At 37.5% G+C, this 23,346-nt stretch overlaps 1 long non-coding RNA gene across 1 annotated transcript in view; it reads right to left on the bottom strand.

The window, feature by feature from the left end:
* The window catches only part of LOC129045634 (uncharacterized), a 93,694-nt gene that overhangs the window by 4,660 nt on the left and 65,688 nt on the right, over window positions 1-23,346 (bottom strand). Inside the window, exon 2 of the long non-coding RNA XR_008505629.2 lies at window positions 3,969-4,102. This is a non-coding gene — a long non-coding RNA (uncharacterized LOC129045634). The remainder of the gene's footprint in view (window positions 1-3,968; window positions 4,103-23,346) is intronic.

Genomic DNA, 23,346 nt, shown 5'->3' with positions numbered 1-23,346 from the left:
TCTGCTTGGATATTTTGCTGGCCAACCTCTCCAAAAGAGTATCCCCCATCACTCCAACCGAATTTTATTTTCTTCTTGGCATTTCCCAGCAAAGACATTCCATTATATTTATGTGTTTATCTTTTTCTCTGCCACTGTAAGTTATTTGAGGATAGAAATTTTGTTTTTTCTTTTATCCCCACTGCCTAGACTGCCTGATACATAGAATATTTTTTGAATTAATAAATTATTGCAATCCAAGATGAACCATGAAGATGTCCCCCAGTTTGGAAGTTTCAAGAAAGAGAAGGATAAGCTATTTTATTCATTATAACAGTGTCTTATTAAGGTCAATAATGGTTTGGAATGCAAGATACCCAGAAAATCTGCTTCACATATTTAAATGTGATCATACACATAAAGCACACAACAAAATCTGCCACAACAAAATATCACAGACTAGTTTCCTTAAACAATAGGAAATTATTTTCTCACAGTTCTTGAGGCTCCAAGTCTGAGATCAAGGTACTGGAAGGGTTGGTTTCTGCTGAGACCTCTCTCCTTGGCTTGTAGATGGCTGATGAACTGTATCTTTATTTTTTTATTTTTCATTTAAATTCAATTAGCCAACATATAGTACATCATTAGTTTCACATGTAATGTTCAATAATTCATCAGTTGTGTATAACACCCAGTGCTCATCACATCACACGCCCTCCTTAAAGCCCATCACCCAATTACCCATCCACCTTCCCTCCAGCAACCCTCAGTTTGTTTCCTCTGGTTAAGAGTCTCATGGTTTTTCTCCTTCTCTAATGACTTGCCATTCAGTTTTCCCTCCCTTCCCCTATGGTCCTCCACACTGTTTCTTATATTCCACATGAGTGAAACCATATGGTAATTGTCTTTCTCTGATTGACTTATTTTGCTCAGCATAATACACTCCAGTTTTATCCACGTTGATGTAAATAGTAACTATTCATCCTTTCTGACGGCTGAGTAATATTCCATCATATATATATATTATATATATACATATATCACATCTTCTTTAGCCATTCATCTGTCGATGGACATCTCAGCTCTTTCCACAGTTTGGCTATTGTGGTCATGGCTGCTATAAACATTGGGGTGCATGTGCCCCTTTGGATCACTACATTTGTATCTTTGGGGTAAATACCTAGTAGTAAAATTGCTGGGTCATAGGGTAGCTCTATTTTTAACTTCTTGAGGAACCTCCATACTGTTTTCCAGAGTGGCTGTACCAGCTTGCATTCCCACCCACAGTTTAAGAGGGTTCCCCTTTCTCGGCATCCTTACCAACATTTGTTGTTTCCTGACTTGTTAATTTTAGCTATTCTGACTAGAGTGGGGTGGTATTTCATTGTGGTTTTGATTTGTATTTCCCTGATGCCGAATGACATGGAACATTTCTTCATGTGTCTGTTGGCCATTTGTAGGTCTTCTTTGGAGAAATGTCTGTTCATGTCTTCTGCCCATTTCTTGACTAGATTATTTCTTTTTTGGCTGTTGAGTTCAGTAAGTTCTTTATGAACTCTCAGATACCAGCCCTCTATCTGATATGTCATTTGCAAATATCTTCTCCCATTCTGTAGGTTGCCTTTTGGTTTTGCTGACTGTTTCCTTTGCTGTGCAGAAGCTTTTTATCTTGATGAAGTCCCAAAAGTTCTTGTTTCCTCTTGTTCCCTTGCCTTTAGAGACACGTCTAGCAAGAAGTTGCTGCCGCCGAGGTCGAAGAGGTTGCTGCCTGTGTTCTCCTCTAGGATTTTGATGGATTCCTGTCTCACATTTAGGTCTTTCATCTGTTTCGAGTTTATCTTTGTGTATGGTGTAAGAAAATTGTCCAGTTTCATTCTTCTGCATGTGGCTGTCCAGTTTTCCCAGCACCGTTTATTGAAGAGACTGTCCTTTTTCCATTGGACATTCTTTCCTGCTTTGTCGAAGATTATTTGACCATAGAGTTGAGGGCCCATTTCTGGGTTCTCTATTCTGTTCCATTGATCTATGTGTCTCTTTTTGTGCCAGTACCATACTGTCTTGATGATTACACTCCCTGTGTCTTTACAAGCTCTTCCCTGTGTGTGTGTGTGTCCTAATCTCCTCTTTTTATAAGGACATGAATCAGATTGGATTAGGGCCCATCCCAAAGACCTCATTAACATTAATTACCTCTTTAAAGAGCCTATCTTCAAATATAGCCTTGTTTTGAGGTACTGAAGTTTAGGACTATAATACATAGATTTTTGGGGAATGCAATTCACCTCATAACAGAGTGGTATTCAGTAGCTGTGGTATTTGTATTATATCAAGCTCTGTAAGTTTGAGCTGAGAAGTATTGCTTAAAGACCTTCTTAAGTATGTTTTTCCTCCGTCAGCCTGCCATAATTCTGTCGGTAGCAATTTATTCTCTTAAAGCCTTCCTTTCTCTCCTGAGATTTTGCTCTAGTACTGCTAAGAGGCCTGGCTGGGATGCGAGTGGGAGGTATCACAGCTCATCTGCTTGTTACTTAATAAGCTAGGTTGATCAGTCATTTCTCAAAACCATGAGAACAAGACAGTGGAGACATAGATTTTGAAGAGAAAAAAGTCTGTGACAGCATGAACACACTAGTCCCCAGAGGAAAGGGGAACTAACAAAATGAAAGAAAGACAATTCGTCTATTAGCCATTTGCTTGGCTTGATGACCGTTTCACCAATAGCTACTTCTTCCAACACGGCTACCAGTGATTTTGCAACACTGGGATTAAGTCTCAGAAATGGTGGGTATATACTGAATTACTGAATAAAGTAAGTTCACTGATAATGAATAACAATCAACATATATAAGTAGAGTCTGCCTTAGCAACTGACTTCAATCTCACAGTTAACTCAACAAGGAGTTATAGGATTTGAGAACTGTCTGTCCATTTGAAATGGAGCTTCCTAAATCTCACAAAATGATACTCTCTGCTCATGCAATCGAATAGTTGACTAAACTATATTTTCTTCTTGATTTTACATACTAATCATTGTTTATCATTAATATTTTAGTTTTCGCTTGTTCAGTCTAACATTTATTACCATATCCTCAGTTGGTAAAGAAATTCATTCTTTCCAAATCATTCTTAAATAGGCCATTTTGACAAACTCAGACCAAGTGTTTCCTTTGCTTATACTGCTGTATTTACAAAACAAAAACTTTAAACAAGATCTCTCCGTAAATAACCCAGAATTCACTAAATTCTTTCAGAGGTGTGCTCTTTTTATATTAAAATTCATCACTATAGTTCATAAGTATTCTCAGACTGTAGTTTCCAAGACCAATAGTGAGGGTTTAAATTGACCTTTTCAATGTACTGACATTCAAAACTAAATGAAGGGGGGGAAATCGGAGGGGTAGACAAACCATGAGAGACTATGGACTCTGAGAAACAGGCTGAGGGTTCTAGAGGGGAGGGGGTGGGGGGATGGGTTAGCCTGGTGATGGGTATTAAAGAGGGCACGTTCTGCATGGAGCACTGGGTGTTATGCACAAACAATGAATCATGGAACACTACATCAAAAACTAATGATGTAATTAATGTATGGTGATTAACATAATAAAATAAAAAATAAAAAAAGGATAATGTCTATCAACTACACTACCCATAGACCAAAAAAGAGACATGGTATCACAGCCAAAATCTCCCGATTTGTTAACAGTTATGGCTGTGGATCAGTGAAGGGATGCTAGCTAGCCTGCTCCATGCAGTTAGCTTTCCCACTGAAGTCATTTGCAGGGAACGGTAGGGATTGTGACTACACTGCAGAGGAAATCCCACTGTACACATGGCAGTTAAGGCACATATACTTCTATACAAACTTAATGATGAGCAAAAGCCAGAGTATGTAGTATGAAAATTAGAGTGCACTTGGATAAACACTGTTTTTTAATAAAAAGGTATACGTTCCTCTGCCCCATTTCCCAAATGTCTCCATTTCCACACACCTGATTTTCCTAGATTGCATTCCTTCTCCGCAGCGCAGAGACCTCAGCTCATTGTGGATTTTGCATGGAGACCAGTGTTCTACAATCCAGGAATACTGATTGCATTCACTGTAGCATGGGACTGCCTCATGCACCTGTCAAGAACAGGAAAGGAAAAAAAAAATTATGTGGAACTCTACAAGTTATATAAAAAGAGCCTATCTTTTAGTAATGCCTGTTGAACATAACCCAAGAACTATACTCTGGCTAAAACAGCCAAATTACACTCCCAAAAAGCAAGATGTATTTGGCTTCTCTGAAATTACTGACTTGCCTAAAGAAACATACAGGGGAAATCAACTAAGACATAAACAAAGGACAGTCATTTCCTACCACTGAGAATAGGAATTCCATTACCATTTCATTTCCCGAAAGACCTCACACAGCATCTATTAGATGGTCCAGCTCTCAATTATATGGCATACTGTATTTTCAGATGTACTTTAAGATGTCAATTGAAACAAATATATATAAGGAAAATTTACTCTTGAATATAAGAGGTCCTTAGAATGCATAAGAAAAGTGGTATTTGCACAGGAAATTTCTTTTTATGCCCCCAAATGATCAATGCTAACAGGCAATCATTTAGCCTCCTGGGTATTGTGGCTTTATATGAATTCAGCTATTTGTAGGATGTTTTCAGAGCATAGCTATAACACAGACACACACACACACACACACACACGACAAACACTACTAGACTGTTAGAGGCTGGGCATGACTGATTACTGACTGTGAATATTTACAATTTTATGGTAAAAACAATGATTACAGTAAATGAATTCTTAGGTTACTTCCTATGCACTTGTTTGTGATGATTTTTTTCCCTGAAACTGTATCCCATTGGGTAGTCAATTGAGTTTGCCTGCCTTTTTAAGACAGAATTTAAAATGCATTACTCAATATAGAGCACAGCACTCTCAGTAAGAAGATGTTTCATTGCATGATAGGTTACTCTAGATCACAAAGATGGCTCTAGTTTAGCATGCTGATGAAGACGGAGTCAACCTATAACCAAAATAGTTAATTAATGCTTTTCCTTTTAAGTAAGAACTTAAGCTTGAGTTCTTTTCTCCCACTGCCTTTCTAATTCCACAAAATTGTAAATGATGACTAGGCAGCGCTATCCAAACAGAACCATTACTTGCAAGTTTCCACTAAATGAGAGGGAAAGCACTATGTAATGGGATAATCAGAAAACAAGATTGGAGCACTGTCAGCATGTTAGATGGAAATCAAATGAGAAAAGGTTATTTGTGAGACTACATCTTAGGAATCACAAATAATGTCAGAAACTATTTTTAACTGTGGGGTTCTGGTTCTCTCATGTAGAGCACACAAGGAAAAGGAAAACCACAAAGTGAAAAATATGTGAAGGCAAAATGAAAGGAGATGGGAAAATAAAAGTGGAAGTAGGTGTAGGAAAGTAAGGAATTAAGTAATAAAAGCAGCACATTTCATGCTGTGAATGCTGCCAAGAATGAAACGAAAGGTTTGGAAGCAGAACCTACATTAGAATAAGGAGGTAATAAATAACTTGTAAGGGAGAAAAGCCTGCCCAACTCCTGGCATGGTAGAGGTAAGAGAAAAATCTATCAAAATGAAAGACAGGACCCCAATGGAACAGACACCTGGAAAGTGAGCTGATGACAGCTGAGGGTTTAGCCAACTCCACTCTACCACAAAAATGAAGACTGCACTGAATTTGTGGGCTTGTTCTGTAAACTTTTCAATATGTAACAATTTAAATAAAGCTCTTTCTTTGGCTTTCATATGAGATACATGAAAGTCTGCCAAAGCACTTTGTACAAACCAGGGGTAGATGGAAATATTAATTAACAAAGTATTTTCCCATACCTCATGCATGAATTTGAGAGCAAATGGATGGAATATCCTGAGAGGGACTTATTTTTCTAAAGCTATCAATACTAAGCAGAGTTTACATTTCTACCCTACCTCCTACATAAAGCCCAAAGACAACTAGAAAAATGAAAACCTGTGTAGTTGCACGTTGCTCTGATATAAACATTTGAATGTCTGGTTGTATATTTGATTTACTATTTTTACTCTTTATGCTTTGCAATCTACAGCTAAGCAGAGTAGCTAACCTCAATGAAAAGCTGTTGGAAGATAGGGAGCGTATCTTTGCAGGAAGATGTTGACCCACCCTTTTAACTAATGAGTAAAAAAAATAGTACCTCTTAAAAAAGATTCACATGGATTTACTTGATTTTTCCCCCATATGTGTATGCTATTTTAATATTGCTCATACTGTCACTTCTAGCTGATAAATCCCTATCCTTCCTTCAAAGCCCAAGTAAACCCCATCACTTCCACAAGGCTTTTCCTATGACCCCTAGTTGACATGTTTTTGGTACTCAGTGACAGTCTCAGTTTTAAGAGACTTGTTGCCAGATTATAACATCATGTACAGGGGCTGGGACAGTGCTGGTGGTTAGAACCTCATTGTGTTTTGCTGGAGGAGCAGACAAATTTAATAAAGTCATCACCTGACTCTTTTTCTAAGTGTTTCCTATTTTTCACACTACTTTAGCTCTTTTTCTCATCTTGGTCTTAATGTCTCCTTTTCACTTTATATAATAAGTCTACTTCTCACTTTAAATAAAAGTGAGAAAGTAAGCTCAGAGAAACACAATTTGTACTTTTCACACCTAAGGATGCTTCTAGTCCTAACCAAAGTCAGACCTGGACAAGAAGCGTTTGTGTAGGTGACTACTCAAAAAACTCTTGAGTCTTAGGCAGGCAGAAACAAAGTTTCCATGTCTGTATTTCACAAGACATGGGGGACTGAGTGGGTTCAATAAGTACTGGGTGAATTGAAAGGGGCCCAGGTTGCTAAATGACTCTCACACAATTCTCTAGAGAACATAGGCCCACTAAATAGAACATGTAAGGGGTATTTTACAAAGCCCAAAGGACAGTAGGAAGGAGCAAAAAATAAAAACCTTTTCTTTCCATTATGGGGCTGGGGTGAAGAATAGCAATCACTATGTCATCAAAAGGTGCTGCTTGATGATTTTGTTATGGGAAAGAAAGGCTGTTCCTTAAGAATTGTGAGAACTGTCTCCTTAGAGTCCTTGTCCATTAGGCATGGAATCTTATCTAGAGGATTGAAAACAACCACAAGAGGCAAAAAGTGCAGCAGGCATTCAAGAATAAAAACTAACTACCCAGCTGGCCAATTTCTTCTCCTTTCAGTCCTTTATGTTCTGGCTATATCATATTGCTATTTAGTTGGTGCTTATTACAGTTTTTTAATGGAAGTTGTTAAAGCATGGACTTTATCAAGGAATCGTATGGAAATTCTGAAGGAGAGAAATGAGCCACGGGAAAGTTAAATGAAAATCATTCCTAAATGGCACAAATTGGGAAGAAAATAACAGGGTTTAATAGGGCCATAGATGCTAAAAATGCCACTGAAAAATCTAAATCCTCAGAGAGGCAACATTTCATTCTCCTAGTAATGAGTTCTATTTATTACTTCTTCAGTGGGGAATTGTGTTTTTATAATTTTGCTAGTTCCAGAGTCATAAACTCATTCATTGAGTCAGTCTTTTAATATTTATTAAATAAGTCTCTGCTCGTTGTAATTGATCATTTTAATTAAGTACTATTTTCTGATACTCATCTCCAACTATAGATGGACTTCCCTGGCATAAACTTGCAAGCAGGGTCTCTCTGGAGCTCAGCAGATGTCATTACTGCATATCAGAGTCCTAGGGTTCAAGGGCTCAAATAAAGCAAATGAACAGTAACCACAATAAACACAAAAGTGAAGAAAGGAACTCATGAATTCCAATTTTCTACAGTCAAAACCCTTTGCTCCAGTGAAGCTGCCAGTCAACACCCGTACAGAAATCTTCAGGCTGGAGACTTCCATACCGGACACTGTGGTTACTTAGTAGAACTTGACAATTAGTTCAAAAGCCCATCTAGGGCCAGAAATTCCTGCAAATCTGAGCCAGGGTCTGTACCATTGGCCTGTGAGAGGAAATAGTCTTCTTGGAGTGGTGAGATCAATAAAGCACTATGGGTTCCATTCTCCCCCAAATGTTGTGAGCTTTTAATATAAGATGTACAAATTTCCCTCAGGTCTAGGACCCTCATCTCTTAATTCAAAGAGCTTTCCCCCCAGCCCTTCACTAGTTGTCTGTCTCCTCTTTTTCCTCCTCCAGGGTTCATGCTTTCCCTTCAGAAGGGTCCTCTATACTATATCCTCCCTCAACCAAATTTTGCCCTTTTTCTCATTCAGTCAGCAACTAAGTTATGCACTCCTCCATTATGAATGTCTGAATGACTGGAAAGTATCACATTTAGGCAAGTAAACTTTTGCTTCCATTTGTGTTAATCATGCATTTATACCTGTCTGTACTTAATATAATACATGTGGTGCTAAAGTTCAGTCCTCATGCAACTGCACCTACATGCTTTACAATGTGCCCATCACTGGCCCCCGGTTATCAATGACACCATATAATGCTGTGTAGAACTTTATAGCTTGTATAAGACACTTTATGTCTCTGGTCTTAATCATCAGGATCATTTGAGTTACACAAGGTTAGCAGAATCCCTATTTCTAGGTAAAAATAAATAAAATTTGAAGATGCCCAGTTAGTCATTCATAGCAGATGAATGACTAGGCTCGTGCTCAAACTGAGATGAATTTAGAATCCCACTCTGCTGATGCAAACAGTGCGTGGGTTTCATCTCTTTAGCTTGTTTGGGCACATTCCATGCTCTGAGAATATCTTTTCAATGAGTAAGATAATGCTAATATTTATAAATTCCTAAAAAGGGAAAACCAAAAACAGAATTTTCAAATATGTCTATACAGTAGATGATGCCTATTGCTATATATTTTTATATATATATAAAACTGCACAAGCCATTCATCCCAAGGCTTCAGGTATGGAGTCTCTTTTCATAATTTCAAAAAACCAAGAAGTATCTCAGAAAACCAACTTCCATTTTAAACATGGAAGAGCAGGCCTGAGTCTTTTAGATGGTTGCAATTCTTTGTGTGAATGGGGGGTTAAAAAAAAATCCACAACTGTTTTTAAATTGGTATCGGTGGGAAAACTATCACGCCTATCATTTGTACAGTGTGTTGCTCAAGAGGGCAGCATTTGGAGTCAGGCTTTCTGAGAATCTGGAAAAAAGCGATCCATACTTGCGAGGTAGGCAACTGTCATTTCCAGCTTCAATGTTCAAGTCTAAGGCCCTGGCTGTCTTCCTCTTCCAAGACATTTTCTCACACTAGCTTCTCTGGCTACACAGCAATTGAAAAGATTTCCTGAGCATGCCCTGAGCTTATCACCATGCCTGGTTTGTGAGGTTCACCAGTGGTTTTATATATGCATTGTATGTTTTCTTTTCAGTTTTCACCCTAAAAAAATCTCAAAACAAACCTCATAATGCTGAATGAATCTTATTTGCAAAACTTGTAGACAAATTATTGAGCTTTCAAGCCAATGGGAAGTTTATTAGCAAAGTAATGGAGGTGGCTACATTCCTCATCTTCTAAGAGCAGCAGTTTCTGTGTCAGATGTACAGACTATGTTAACTGTAGCGTTGTATCAAGGGGCCTGTAAATGCATTCCTCATACCAAACCTTGTCTGTAGTCTCAATGAATAATACAATCTCAGACATATTGTCACCACTGCTCATCAAATGAATGTAGTAGGCAATGCTGTGATTAATGAAGTTTTAACTTGAAAGTGCTTCTGAATTTGAAATCTCTCATTAGAAAGTTTCTCAATCCGGGCTGGCTAAGAGTGCAAGATCCTTGTAACAAAAACACAGAGAACTACTGCCCTTACATGCAAAAAATAAATAAATAAATAAAAATGGACTAACAATGAGGCTATCTATGCCTTAAAGTCACATTATTGTTTCTATTTTGACAGAAGATATGTTGTACAGAGTAGCCTTTTTTCTAAACGGAATATAGAATAATATTTCTTATACAGAAGGTCTAAACTCTGGATTTTTTTTTCCCTTTCCTTTTTTAATGGTCTAAAGCACTCAACCCCTTACCTCCAGTCTGAATACCACTGACGATCTTTTAAGCACAGTGTCATCAGAATCAAGATGAATATCCTCTCACAGCTAAGCTACCTCTGTCATTCACGCAGTCCTCTCTTCCAACAGTGGGGGTGGAGGTGGAGATTAGTATGGGTACAGGGACTAAGTAGGGCCCCAAGTTATGCATATACTTCCACCCCTTCCCCATGTTTCTTGCCTCCTTCAAGGATATTACACATAGCCTGAACTTTACAGAGGGTATTTAATATTGGGGAACCACCAAGTCCTCATGTAAAAGACCATGGTTACAGTTCAGTTATCTGTGCTAATGGAGTTTAAATTATTTGTAATGGCAAACAAATAACAATGCATTATTTCTTTTTTTAATCCTTCATACTCTATTTCCCTGGTAGCAGATTTGCATTTCTTATTGTGCATGATTTAAGTGACTATGAAACCACAGTCTTAAAGTGAACTGCATGGTAATGGACAATCAACAAAAGTGATGATTGTGGAGATCCTATACAGTGCATGATATTCTACAGTAAAGCACTAACACACACACACACACACACACACACGGGCACTGATTGGACTCCCTCTGTGCCTGATATGTGGTACGGAATTGAGGGAACATATTGACATAGACAAGTTGGGGCAAGTTGAACTATAAGGCCCACACACTGTACCTCAGCACTATGTAAACAACCATAAAAGGTAGAATGAGAGGCGGAAACTCACTCCAGAGTTGGATTGACTTTTCCAACACCCTGGGAGTTTCCACCCACAGCCATGCTGTTGTGATAAGAAATCAGATGGCATTTTGTAGATTGCTCATAGCATGCCAGGGACTACTGTCATGGTGGTCCTTTGGATTTTCATAGCACGGATTGCAGTTATCAGTCACACTGAAGTGGGGGGAAAAAAACCAACAACCCCATGCCAATATCATGGATACTTCCAGAAAACTCTCCAGGTGTTGAACTAATAGCTCTTCAGAAAAGAGGTTATGAATGAACCTTGGGGACATTATGTGAAATAAGCTAATTACAGAAGGATGAATACTACATGAGTCCACTAATATGAGGTATCTCAAATAGTCAAACTCATTGAAGCAAAGAATAGAATGGTGGTTGTCAGGGGCTGTGGGAGAGGGAAATGGGGAGATGCTAAATAATGGATATAAAATTTCAGTTATGCAAGATGAATAAATTTTAGAGTTCTGTGTACAACACTGTGCTTATGGATAACAAATACTGTATTATACACAAACATTTGTTAAGAGGGTGGATCTCATGTTAAGTATTTTTACCACAATAAAAATTTATTAAAAATTTTAAGAGGAGGTATGTGTCTCAAAGGGTTAGGTTGCGCCATGGAAACCTGACTAGAGAAAAAAAAACCTGTCTGTCCTTACTATATATGAGATATTGTCTAGGAGTCTGGTGCAAAGATAAGATGGATAGATAGATGGATAGATGGAGAGAAAGAGAAAGTGAGTGAGTTTATCACTTATTTGGGTCACAGAATACGACCACAAGAAATCAGGGGAGGAAAGAAAGCTTTCATTCTCTGTAGACAAGAGTCTGAAATGGAAACTCCTGCCTTCTGGCAGGTCACAAAAGTTTTACAAGTTAGAGGCATAAAGCAGAGATGAACAGATCTCAGTTCTTAGAAACAGACGTCCTAAGGGTATCTAGATCAGAAAGGTATATGGTATTGTTTAGGGTTTTCAAGAAAAGGAGGAGAAGGAGTTTGGCCTGAGGCTTGCAACTATTTAAGTGTCAAACAGAAGTGAAAACTTGGGGGAAAGTCTTTAGTTTCCTTGTGGGCCTTTGCTGGGACAGAATCTTGTACAGTTAGCTCCCACTTATTCTCAGTAGTTGAGACCATCATGCTATCCCTATACTCTAGAATTCATGCAACTGTTTCTTCACTCACTAAATGCAAAAACCCTATGAAAACATGCCTAGGAAATCAATATAATTTGGATGATAAAAATGTAATTGTGTAAAGAAGCAGTTTAATCTAAGTTACACACCAATTAGGCAGAGAAATCCTATGTTTGTGTGGCCAGACTCTCATATACAAATGCACAAAGAAGAATAGCCCTAGTTAGGATAATCTAATAGGAACTACTTTGGATGAGAGATTTGCTAATCAGGCAAACGAACCAAAATGTAAATATAATTCTCATAAGCTGTACACAAGGGCCCCAGTACATATGAGATGAAGCCTGGAGACTGTGGCTAGCTGGGGTAAGTAAATGGGAATATGAGATTAGACAGAATTTTATTTGTAGACAATGGGAGCCAGTAAAATTTCTGAGATTTGTATCAAGAGATATATTCCAAATAAAGTGTGGGGAACATTAGTCACCTCAAACGGGAGGGAGATGAAAATGCAGGAGAACTCTGAGCAAGGCAGAAATGGCAGCAGTCCCAGTAGGAGGCTACAGTTTGGGAATAATGATCTTCGTAACTGCTATTTCCACAAAGCTACCAACAGGACGAGGAAGAAGAGACACCAGGATTTGGAAGTGAAGATGAAAGAAACAACCCAAATATCAGTGCTACTTTTTGAAATCATTTAATATTAGTGTATTCTAGAACATAGGGACACATGAAAGCTTCCTCTTTTTCACCAAGAGAACTGTGAAGAAAAAGACAAGACATCAGTTTCCCAAGAGCCCTAAATTCCAGGGAGTATTGCTAATGAGCAGAATGGCAGAAACTCTTGGGTATTTGCCCAGAAAACTTTTCATGACATATTTACCAACTTATTTTGTCTTAAGTTCGCTTAGTCAGAATAAATCTGATGCCATGTATGACCTGAAAAGCAATCTGGTCTTTGGAAGGTTTGCTCAGAACTTACCAATACTCAGAGTAGGCAAGCACAAACTGGCTTCCAGCATCATGGCCAAAAGGAAAGCCTCATAACTGTTGCACATGTAATGAGAGCTCGAGGTCCATCAGGCTATAGTCTTTTAATCATTATCACAAATAAACCTTACCTTCATTAACTCTGAGTTCTCATATAGCACTATTTCAAAGTCAATCAGGAAGTCAAAGAGAAAAAGAGCCATCAAAATTTTAAATAAAAAGAAATAAAACGATGGTCATTTTCCTGTTTAGTAAAACCAATTTAAAAAGAAGGAACAACATAAGAATTGCTGACTGCAAACTCCATTCCTAATTTGGCTAATTTCTAAATGATCCTATCATAACAGGCAGGAGGAGAGGAGAGGAGGAGATCACTAGCTTTTCATCCAACAAAAAACAAATACAATGATTAATTCCTTATAGGTTGGAGCCAGGGAGGAAAATAATTACAAAATGTCCCTAAAGAGACTTTTTGCACAAAGAGGTTACGTGTTATACACACATACAGAATGATCTTTTTCTTCTGTACATAAATGTGTAAAGCAGCAGTTCTCAGACTGCAGTGTGCTCGAACAGTTTTCCCTGTTAAAATACAAGGCCAGACACAGCACAAATGGCTTTGTAAAATATGAATTCTTAGTGTGAGTCCTCCCATAACAAACCCAATGTGTCGGGGACAGAGTTAAAGTGAAACACAGAGCCACACGTGATGCTTTATAACCCAGGATAGCACAGCCTGACCTTTGCAGAACTGAGAGGCAAGATTGATTGGATAATGGAATCCCTGCCATTCACTGACATGGTGATAAATTGGGATCCTGGCTCCGATTTCCACCCCAGTTTCATCAGTCAGAGACTCTTATTAGGGACTAATAGGAAACTGCTGCTTTATGGAATAGAGTATTTTGTTGCAAATATTCTTCTTCTGAGACAGACAGTGAGAAAGAGACAGGGACGGAGGCAGACCTTTCTGGTTCTTCACGAAATAAAAACAGAAGACTGCTGCAGGAAAATGATCATTTAAGGCAGACCTTACCTGGCCTCCGTTTTAGTAAACTTTCTTTTGACCAAAGGGAAGATAGCTGATGGTAAGTCAGGAGTCATGTGTGACAAGAACAAGTATTACTATATACAACAAAAATAATGGACCTATTCCTAGGTACTTGCCAAACACAGGTTATTCGGAAAACCTGACAGTGAAGGTCTTAAAATGTGCTACAGAATGATCAGTTAACCCATTTACATAAAGCGGACGTGTTTCTACAAAGTTGGCCCAGATAAACGGTTATAACATAAATACACCTGTGTATGTGCAACCAACAGCAGCCTTTCTGGGATCTGTACTTAAGGATTCCAGAAATCATATTTTGTGCAAATACCCTCCCTGCCCCACCAAAATAAATAATAGGGTATCAAGTTATTTTGTATCCCTGGTTTATACTTTGTGCTTAATAGATGTATATTGGTGTAAGTATGAATGAGTGCAGAAATATTTCTCTGATCATGTTTCCTGGAGAGCAGACACCTAGATCAAACCATGAAGCTAAAAGTTTTGCCCTCTTTATATTTAATTTTCAGGAATTTTAATATTATGCACTAATAATTGAAATCTAATTGCTTATAGTTATACTCAGGTCCCAAGATTTGGAAGTAGATATCCAAATGAATTCAGAGCCTTATATGTTTTTAGATTTATATGATTTCAAAATTCTCTCATTTCTAAATTTCTGATCTCTGAATGTAGATGCTAGTAATTGGACAGTATTACCCCATTTTCCCATTCCAATTACGGATGTCTTGAATTAAGAAACATACAAGCTTCTAAAAGGATTGACTCTGGTGCTCGCTTCGGCAGCACACATACTAAAAGGATTGACTTTGTCTTCCTTTAAAAGCAGGTAATATTCACCATCCTTGGCTAAAGGCAGACTCTGCTGGTGTGAGGGAGCCAGGCTCATAGTGACTATGGGATCTCTCAGAAGATGGAGGTGATACCTCGGCACATCTCTTGCATTGCACATAGCACCTGGCATGTACAGGGCCCTTGACATAAATTCCTGTTGAACTAAACTATAGGAAGCCTAGGATTTATGGTTCTAGATCTGAGCTGGCATCTCACTTGTGGAATGGGGTCTTGTTAAAATATTCTTTCTTTGCAGGAATCACCCAGCTTTGGATTGATAAATGGCATTAGTAGAGCAAGTTAGGAGATGGGCAGCATTAAGTACTTTACTCGTATTGGATTCTGGTTCTCCATTATTGGATTCTTTGGTGGGATCCTAGTAAGTTAATAATGGGGTCCTCTTTGGGGGTGGCTCCATTTCACTCATGAAGTGATCCTTTATACTGTGTGAAAAATCATCTGTGTTCTTGTGGAGCAGAGAAGGAAGCTGTGAGAAAGGGGCTTTGTATCAGGTTCTGCCATTGATTTCCTGGCAGCTCACTTAAGGGACTCTCAGGGTCTAGCCTTTTCATCTTCTGACTGTAATACTTACTTTCAAGAGAAGAACAATAATGATATATGAGCTTTAGAGAGTTTGATAGTTCACTGTAATAAGTAATATCTGTTTCGAGGAAGATGAGCATTGAAACATGGAACTGAAGGAATTTTGAAGCTGAAAGTAAGCTATATGATCATCTCGTCCAACTGCACCACTTCCTTCATCAAAAACACACCTGTAGGGCGCCTGGGTGGCTCAGTTGATTAAGCGACTGCCTTCGGCTCAGGTCATGATCCTGGAGTCCCGGGATCGAGTCCCACATCAGGCTCCCTGCTCGGCGGGGAGTCTGCTTCTCCCTCTCCCCCTCCCCCTGCTTGTGTTCCCTCTCTCGCTATGCCTCTCTCTGTCAAATAAATAAATAAAATCTTTAAAAAAAAAAAAAACAACAAAACACACCTGTATTTCCAAGTAGATTAACCTAATAAACTGTGAATCGTTTCTAACACTGCAAGCTCAAAACCTGGGAGAGAAAGAGACAAATGTCTTCAAGTTTATGCTTTCTCATCTTCTACAGCACCTAGTACATTGCTGAGGAAAAGAGATGTACGATCAGTGACAGCTAAGCCAGCAAAAGAACTTCAGTCATTCCAAAAATAGCACTACTATTTCTGATAAAGATACAAGGGGTATTTACAATTCTATAGTCACATCAATTTTTGACATTTGAGCATGAAATGATTCCTCCTAAAAAGGTAAAATCTTTTTATAGCTGAGACATATAAAGTGCCCTACGTTGCAAGACTTAATTAAAAACTATTGACAATTTAGTGATCACTTACAAGGTAGAGTATAAGACATTGATGAGGAACAGAAGGAAGACAGAATGAATATAACATGAACTGTTCTTCTTTAAAGATACGTGTTATCAGATAACAGCAGTTATAGATTATTTAACAGCTGGAACTAGATGTGTTGAACTTACTCATTCACTCCTGCATTAATTCATTGATATTACTGATGTTCTACTATGTAAGACTGGCCCAGAACCTCCTTCGACATTGGATAAACAAAGATGACACAAATCCTTTCTTTTGTGTGTTGGTAAACTATGGCCCATGGGTCAAATATGGCCTGCCCCCCCCTTTTTTTTAAATGAGATATAATCTACATATACTAAAATTCTCTCTTTTAAAGTATACAATTCAGTGTTTTAAAATGCATATGTAAAGTTGTGCAATCATCATTACTACTTCTGGTTCCATAATATTTTCATCACCCTGAAAAGCTACCTTATACCCACATTAGCAGTCATTATCCATTCTTTCCTTCCCTGTGCCCCTGGCAACCGACCATCAATCTACTTTTTTTTTTTTGTTTTTTTTTTTTTGTCTATTCTGGACACTTCATATAAATGAAATCATATAATATGTGGCCTTTTGTGTCTGATTACTTTCACTTAGCATAATATTTTCAAGGTCCATCCATGTTGTAGCATGAATAAGTACTTTATTATTGTTTATGGCTGAGTAACATTCAACTGTATCGATAAACCAAGTTTGTTTATCCATTTTTGGACAGTTGATGGACATGTGGGTTGTTTTCATCTTTTGGGTATGAATAATCATGCTATGAACATTTGTGTACAAGTGTTTGCATTGGAGGTTTTCAATTCTCTTGGCCATCCGCCTCGGAGTAGAGTGGCTGGGTCATGTGGAAACTGTTTATGCTTACCCGTTAACTGCCAAAGGGTTTTCCAAAGTGCTGCATTTACATTTACATTTACATTTCCACTAGGAAGGTACAAGGGTTATGCTTACTCTACATTCAACACTTACTGTTTTGTCTTTATTTTGATTATAGACATCTTAGTGGCTGTGAAGTGATACCTCATTGTGGTTTTGATTTATATTTCCTTAATGACTAATGATGTTTAGCATCTGAGCATCTTTTCATGTGCTTATTGGCCATTTGCATATGTTATTTGGAGAAATGTCTACTAAGGATCTGTACCCATGGATTAATTAGTCTTCTTAGTGTTGAGTTGTAAGATTTCTTTATATTTCTTGGATATTAAATCCTCATCAGATAGATGATTTGCAAATATATTGTCTCATTCTGTGGTTGTCTTTGCAGTTTTTTGATGATGTACCTAGAATTACAAAAGCTGTTGGCTTTGATGAAATCCAGTTTACCACTTCTTCCCTGTCATAGCTTGAGCTTCAGGTATCCACTGTCTAATCCAAGATTACAAAGGTCACGAAGATTTACACTGATGTTTTCTTTTAAGAGTGTAATAGTTTTAGCCCTTACATTTTGGTCTTTGGCCCATTTTTAATTAATTTTTCTGGGTATGAAATATACTTTTATTTGCATAGCTAATTTTTTTGTTGAAAAATTAGACATTTAAAATGATACAAAGTGGCAACTCTGGAGACCAGCTTCTTCCCTCTCTCTCCAGTATTTGTTGTTGTTGTTGCTATTTGTTGTTGTTTATTTATCGACTTTTTTGAACTAATTCTGTGAAGTCTGTATTTGTTATGCCTAATGATGTCTCTGTCTAATGATCTGACACAGATTCCCTCTAATGCCTGGCACCAAAAAATCTCCAGTCTTTGCCGAGTGCCTGTGTGTGTGTTGGGGCACACATTTAACAATTCAGCCAGGTAATTTACAATTCTTGGTGTTCATTTTCTGCTTGCACAGAGCCTGAAGGTTAGCCCAAGGTGAGAGAGTCTTGTTTAGGGCTTTCCTAAGTATGTGCACAGCTATCTGCAGGTCCATGGCCTTTTAACTCCCAGCAATATGTTAGAGTTTTTCCAAACTCCTATGGACATCTTATTCCCTAGTTTTTCCTTTTAAGCTTTTGTTATTCTATTGTTTGCCCCAACTGTTAGCTACTGTCTCAGGTAGCTACAAGTTAAACAATTACCTCTGATTGTTTTGGAGTAATGTCCCCAACTTCTTCCCACTGGGTCAGTTCTGAGTCAGGTCAAACAAAGCCAGCCTTGTGAGTGGGTTCTTCCAGGGAGTCACCAGACAGTTAAATAATGACAATTCTTTAAAAATAGTACTCTGAAGGACCTTCAACCCTGTTCAACCCTCTGCAGTGGCTGCCAGAATACTTATTATTATTTTTTGTACTATGATTGTGGGTAGCTTCTTTCAAGAACACTATGGAGCTGGAGTTGTGAGCATTGATGTAAGACAATTTAAAACGTAGTAAGTCTTTCTGTTCTGAGATTCAGCCATTTTTCTTGAATAAATGTTTCCCAGATTGCTACAGCTTTTGATTAATTTACAGAGTCCTGAGAAACGTTACTTGGACAATTTTTGCCAGTTTTCTTTTTGCTTTTATGCAGGAAAGGATTTGGGGAAAACCTTTCTCTACTATTTTCACTGACATTGCCTATTTCTTTAAATTTTACTAAGTCACAAACATGTTCATTCGTGTATATCTTATCTATGAATGCTTTTGTGCTACTATGGTAGGGCTAAGGCGTTGGGACCGAGATCCTAATGCCTGCAAAGTTATATTTGCTTACCCTTTCTCTACATCTCAGTCCATTCTACAACATATTCTCTACGTTATACTCTATATTAAACTTCTAATCTTTTAGTTTTTATATAATAATTTTATGAACAAGTTTTGGGGGAAATTTTCAAATGAGTGTCTTTTTTGGTGTAAAGTTAAATAAAAATAAAATACACTAATCAATAAGATAAGAGTTGGTTATTCAGAAAGAAGTATGTCATGAACTAGGAGAAGGATGTACACTATCTTCAACCTACAAAAAGGAAATGACTTTGCATCAACAAAATGAAACATCTGGGGTCAGTGAGCTTGAAAACAATACCCCAAGCTGCATGTACCATGTTAGCAAAAAGTCATCATTTTTGCTCAGAGAAAAAGGTCTCTATAGGATTCTAAGAACACATCTTGACAGGTCATTTTAACAGTCTGAGAGTTAAATATGAGAATGTAAAATGAATCCTTAATTTTAGCAAACGCATCCTCTTCATAAACTGTATATGCCCAGAGCATAAAATGGGAGACAACTCTAAGAATATCATGCCATAATTTTATATACCATATGACCAGGAAAAAACCAACGTGACCATGTAGATGATGCTTAGACGTAACAACAGGTAGCACATCGTAAAATTCTTTGAATTTGAAATTCTGCTTTCTAACCCCAATTAACAGAAGGTTGAGTAGGTCTGGAGTTGTACATTCTCTACCCTCCCTAGTGTACAGGATCCAAGTTACCTAGCCATTTTACTTTTCATTGACAGTCCCTGTAAAACTTTGCACAGGAAAAGAAATCTGGATTCTCCTGTGACTGACAAGCTCACTTTAGGTGTACTTAGCTCCTGGTCCCTAATGCATCATAAATATCACTCTAGTCTACTATACAGGTAGCCTCTGAAAACTTCACTGATGTTTTTATTATAGGACCAACAATATTTCAAACAAAATTGGGGTGGACAGAAATAGCATGTGGATTTATTAAAACTATAAAGGAACTTGAGATTTATATGAGATATTTATGTAAACTTGAAAAAAGGTTAATTCCTTTAAAAAACAAAAAGAGATTGAAAGAGAGAAAACTATTGATATGCTGAATGCTATTTGCTAAAAATCTGGTGAGCTAAAATCAGCATCTCAGTAGGAAGCTATGTATGGAATTCTCAATGTTAAGAATGGAGATAGATCATGCACAATGCCATCCAATTCACTCTGAAAGTACAGAGCAGATTTAATATCAGAAACCTTTCCAGAGGGGCGCCTGGGTGGCTCAGTTGGTTAAGCAACTGCCTTCGGCTCAGGTCATGATCCTGGAGTCCCTGGATTGAGTCCCACATTGGCCTCCCTGCTCAGCGGGAAGCCTGCTTCTCCCTCTGATCCTCCCCCCCTCTCATGTACTCTCTCTCATTCTCGCTCTCTCAAATAAATAAATAAATCTTTAAAAAAAAAAAAAAAAAAGAAACCTTTCCAGAGCCTGATATATTCTGCTGATTCTAAAATCTTAGAGCATCATTTTCTTCATTTCATAAAATAAGCCAGGCATAACAAATTTAAGCAGATATAAATCAATTTTCTGGGTTTCTGAACTAGTCATTTTGCTGATGTAAAGGATTACATTTAAGAGCAACATACAGGCAACTGACTCTCCTCTGGGAAGATTTTTTTTCTTCCATGTGTGAATAATGTTTTGATCGGGATTTACAAAGAGAAAAAAAGCTGATTTGTGAAGGAAAACATCAAAGCTTCTTTTCACTAAATGAAAACAGTAAAGATCAAAACAGATTGCAACACCAACCTGAGCCTTTGTAGAAGTCCATGTTGGCAGTGCATGACAAGCAAAAGGGAAAGAAAATTATATATGTATTAGTTGAGCTGCTATTATAATGCAAAATTGAAAAAAAAATAGAAGAAATCCTTTTCCCGGATTATTTAAAATTAATGGCTTACATTTCAGCTAGAATTTGAATGTTTCCCTCCCAATTTTCAAGCAAAATGCCTCCACTTAGTAAATATGAAACATGATTGTGTAGGATAAAGAACGCATGGATCTGAGAAAGTTGAACAGATTTTCCCCAGCTGTCGTCTGGCTATATGAGACCTGAGTCCTAAGACCAAGGCTTAAGGAAATACACTAAACCTCTGAAGCTTAACTCAAACTCCCTTAGTATCCCAGTTACAGCTCATCAATCATGGCAGAAAAATATTTTTGAAAGATATAGCACATATAGACCAGACTCCTAGAATGTGGTTTCCTGACACTTGTTCCTACTGCTCACTCTTTCCCCACTGTGTATCTTTACTCCTTAATCTTACCATAATTTTAATTTTGAACTTAAGTAGCTATTTAATTACTGTCATTTCTACAACTAGACTGTAAAACTGTATGGTCCCTAAGAGCAGGGCCACTATCTTTTTTTGGTTGTTGTTCATCATTGTATTCTCAGTGCTTATCCAGTGCCTGGCATTGAGTAGATATTTCAAAAATATTTGTAGAAAGATGAATGAATGTAGTCCCAAGGCAATGTAAATTACAAATCTTATGATATATCTGAAAAATTATAACCTAACCTAAAATCAATTTTCAATTTGAATTCAAGTTTTACTCTTATGTAATAGATCAGAAATCGTAACTTACACAATAACAGTGGCAAAGAAACGAAGCTGGGTAGGTCAATTAAACATCCATATACCTGGTATCTTGCAAATTCTAGTCACATTTGAAACAGTCCATCATCATTACAATCTATAAATAATGGTTGTTTACAACCAAAAGTCACTTTACAAACTTAGCAGGTGGCTAGACTTATTATCACTATTCCAAAAGCACTATTAAGATGGATTTGCTGGTTATAAATTATATAGGTTAGTCAAAAGAAGAATATCTTTGGCTTTAGATAGAAGTATAAAAACATTACACGCAGTTAATGATAAGAAACTTAGGAAAATTCCCGATATTAGAGAAATGTCTGTTTTGTGATAATGACTAGATGTAATTAACTCAGAGTTAAGTGAACAATGAACAATGTTCACACAATTATTGTATTGCACATTACTATCACATCTATGGAAGTGGTTCGTTTGCTTCAATAGTTAATAGTAAGTATTTTAATATTTAAATTAATATCACTACCAAATCTTGATGATTGCTGGTCTTGGATTGGAATTTAGATTGATGAACAGAGAGACTTGGGTGTATTGCTTGTTTTACTCCTGTGGTTGTGTCAACACCTTGAGTTTTTTGACCTGTCCAGAACTTAGAGTTATAGTAGGGTTCTACGAATACAGCTCCATAGCTCAAGGGTTGCTAAAACTACTCAACTGCAGTTAATTGCACTTTCATGGAAAATATGTATAAATAGGTGCAAATAACAAATGCATTATTAACATCAAGGGCCAAAAATTCTCAATGAATAATAATGGGTAATTTCTTTAATACAGTTGGTTAAATTTCTAAAGGGCAACAAACAACAGTAATCAAAATAACCTCTGTTATTCCTCAGGATAGCTACTGAAGTTTTCCAAAGCATTAATAACTGTATCAGATCTGGGAATGTGACTGTACTTGATAATCAACTCAGTTATTTTCTAGAAATTACATATATTACCTTTTCTTTTTCTGTCTTTTAAAAAAATCTTGGTACCATAATGATTTAATCTGTGGTTAAAATATATAATTTTTAGATAAGATTAAGCCTCTCAGTGCTCAAAATTCTTTGAGATATTTCAACCACTCTTCCTCTATGTGCAGTCTTATGTTTTTTTGTTTTTTCCTTAGCTTTAGACAAACTGCTTTTGTTTTTCTACTTTAAAATACTACTATTGGGTAAACTGTAATGTGTCTAAACAGAAACTGCCTACCTTTCCCTCTGGACCAAATCTATTTTCACACATCTAAAAACTACTCTGTTTTTAAAGCTCTCCCTCTAAATTTCCCAAAATCTGTGCGTCCACACTCCCCTGAATTCCCCTGAATTCCTGAGGCTCAAACAGAAATTCCCACAGATTGGGCCAGAATGAATATATTATATATATATATATTCTGTGTTCCTAGATAGAGTCTGAGTCTCATAGCACATACATCAGACAAGTTCAAACCAATTCCCCTGACTCCTCAAAACACTGCAGGAGCTCCCATTGCACTGAAAACCGTACCTATAGCCGTAAGTGACTCCAACTTGCCTATTTCTCTAAAATTCTCTCCAAGTCTCTCCCTGTAGCTCATTCCACTCCAGCCACACAGCCCTTTGTGCTGTTCCTCAGACAAGAAAGTGAAAGCCTGCTTCTGAGTCTGCGTCCCTTCCAGCCTCCTCTCCTCCCAGGCTCATCCTTTCTTTAGGCTGCCACAGCTTCCCTTTGCACATCATTCTTGACTATGCTCTCATGTCGCTATCTCAAAGAAATCTTCCCTGATTGTTCTATCCCTCTGCTCTTGTTTATTTTCTTC

Source organism: Mirounga angustirostris, unplaced genomic scaffold (genome assembly GCF_029215605.1).
Source record: "Mirounga angustirostris isolate CCGP_5_RB_7025 unplaced genomic scaffold, mMirAng1.0.hap1 SCAF_3, whole genome shotgun sequence".
Classification (NCBI taxonomy): Eukaryota; Metazoa; Chordata; class Mammalia; order Carnivora; family Phocidae; genus Mirounga; species Mirounga angustirostris.
The sequence above is the reverse complement of the archived record's forward strand: the minus strand, read 5'-3'. Positions and strand labels throughout refer to the sequence as shown.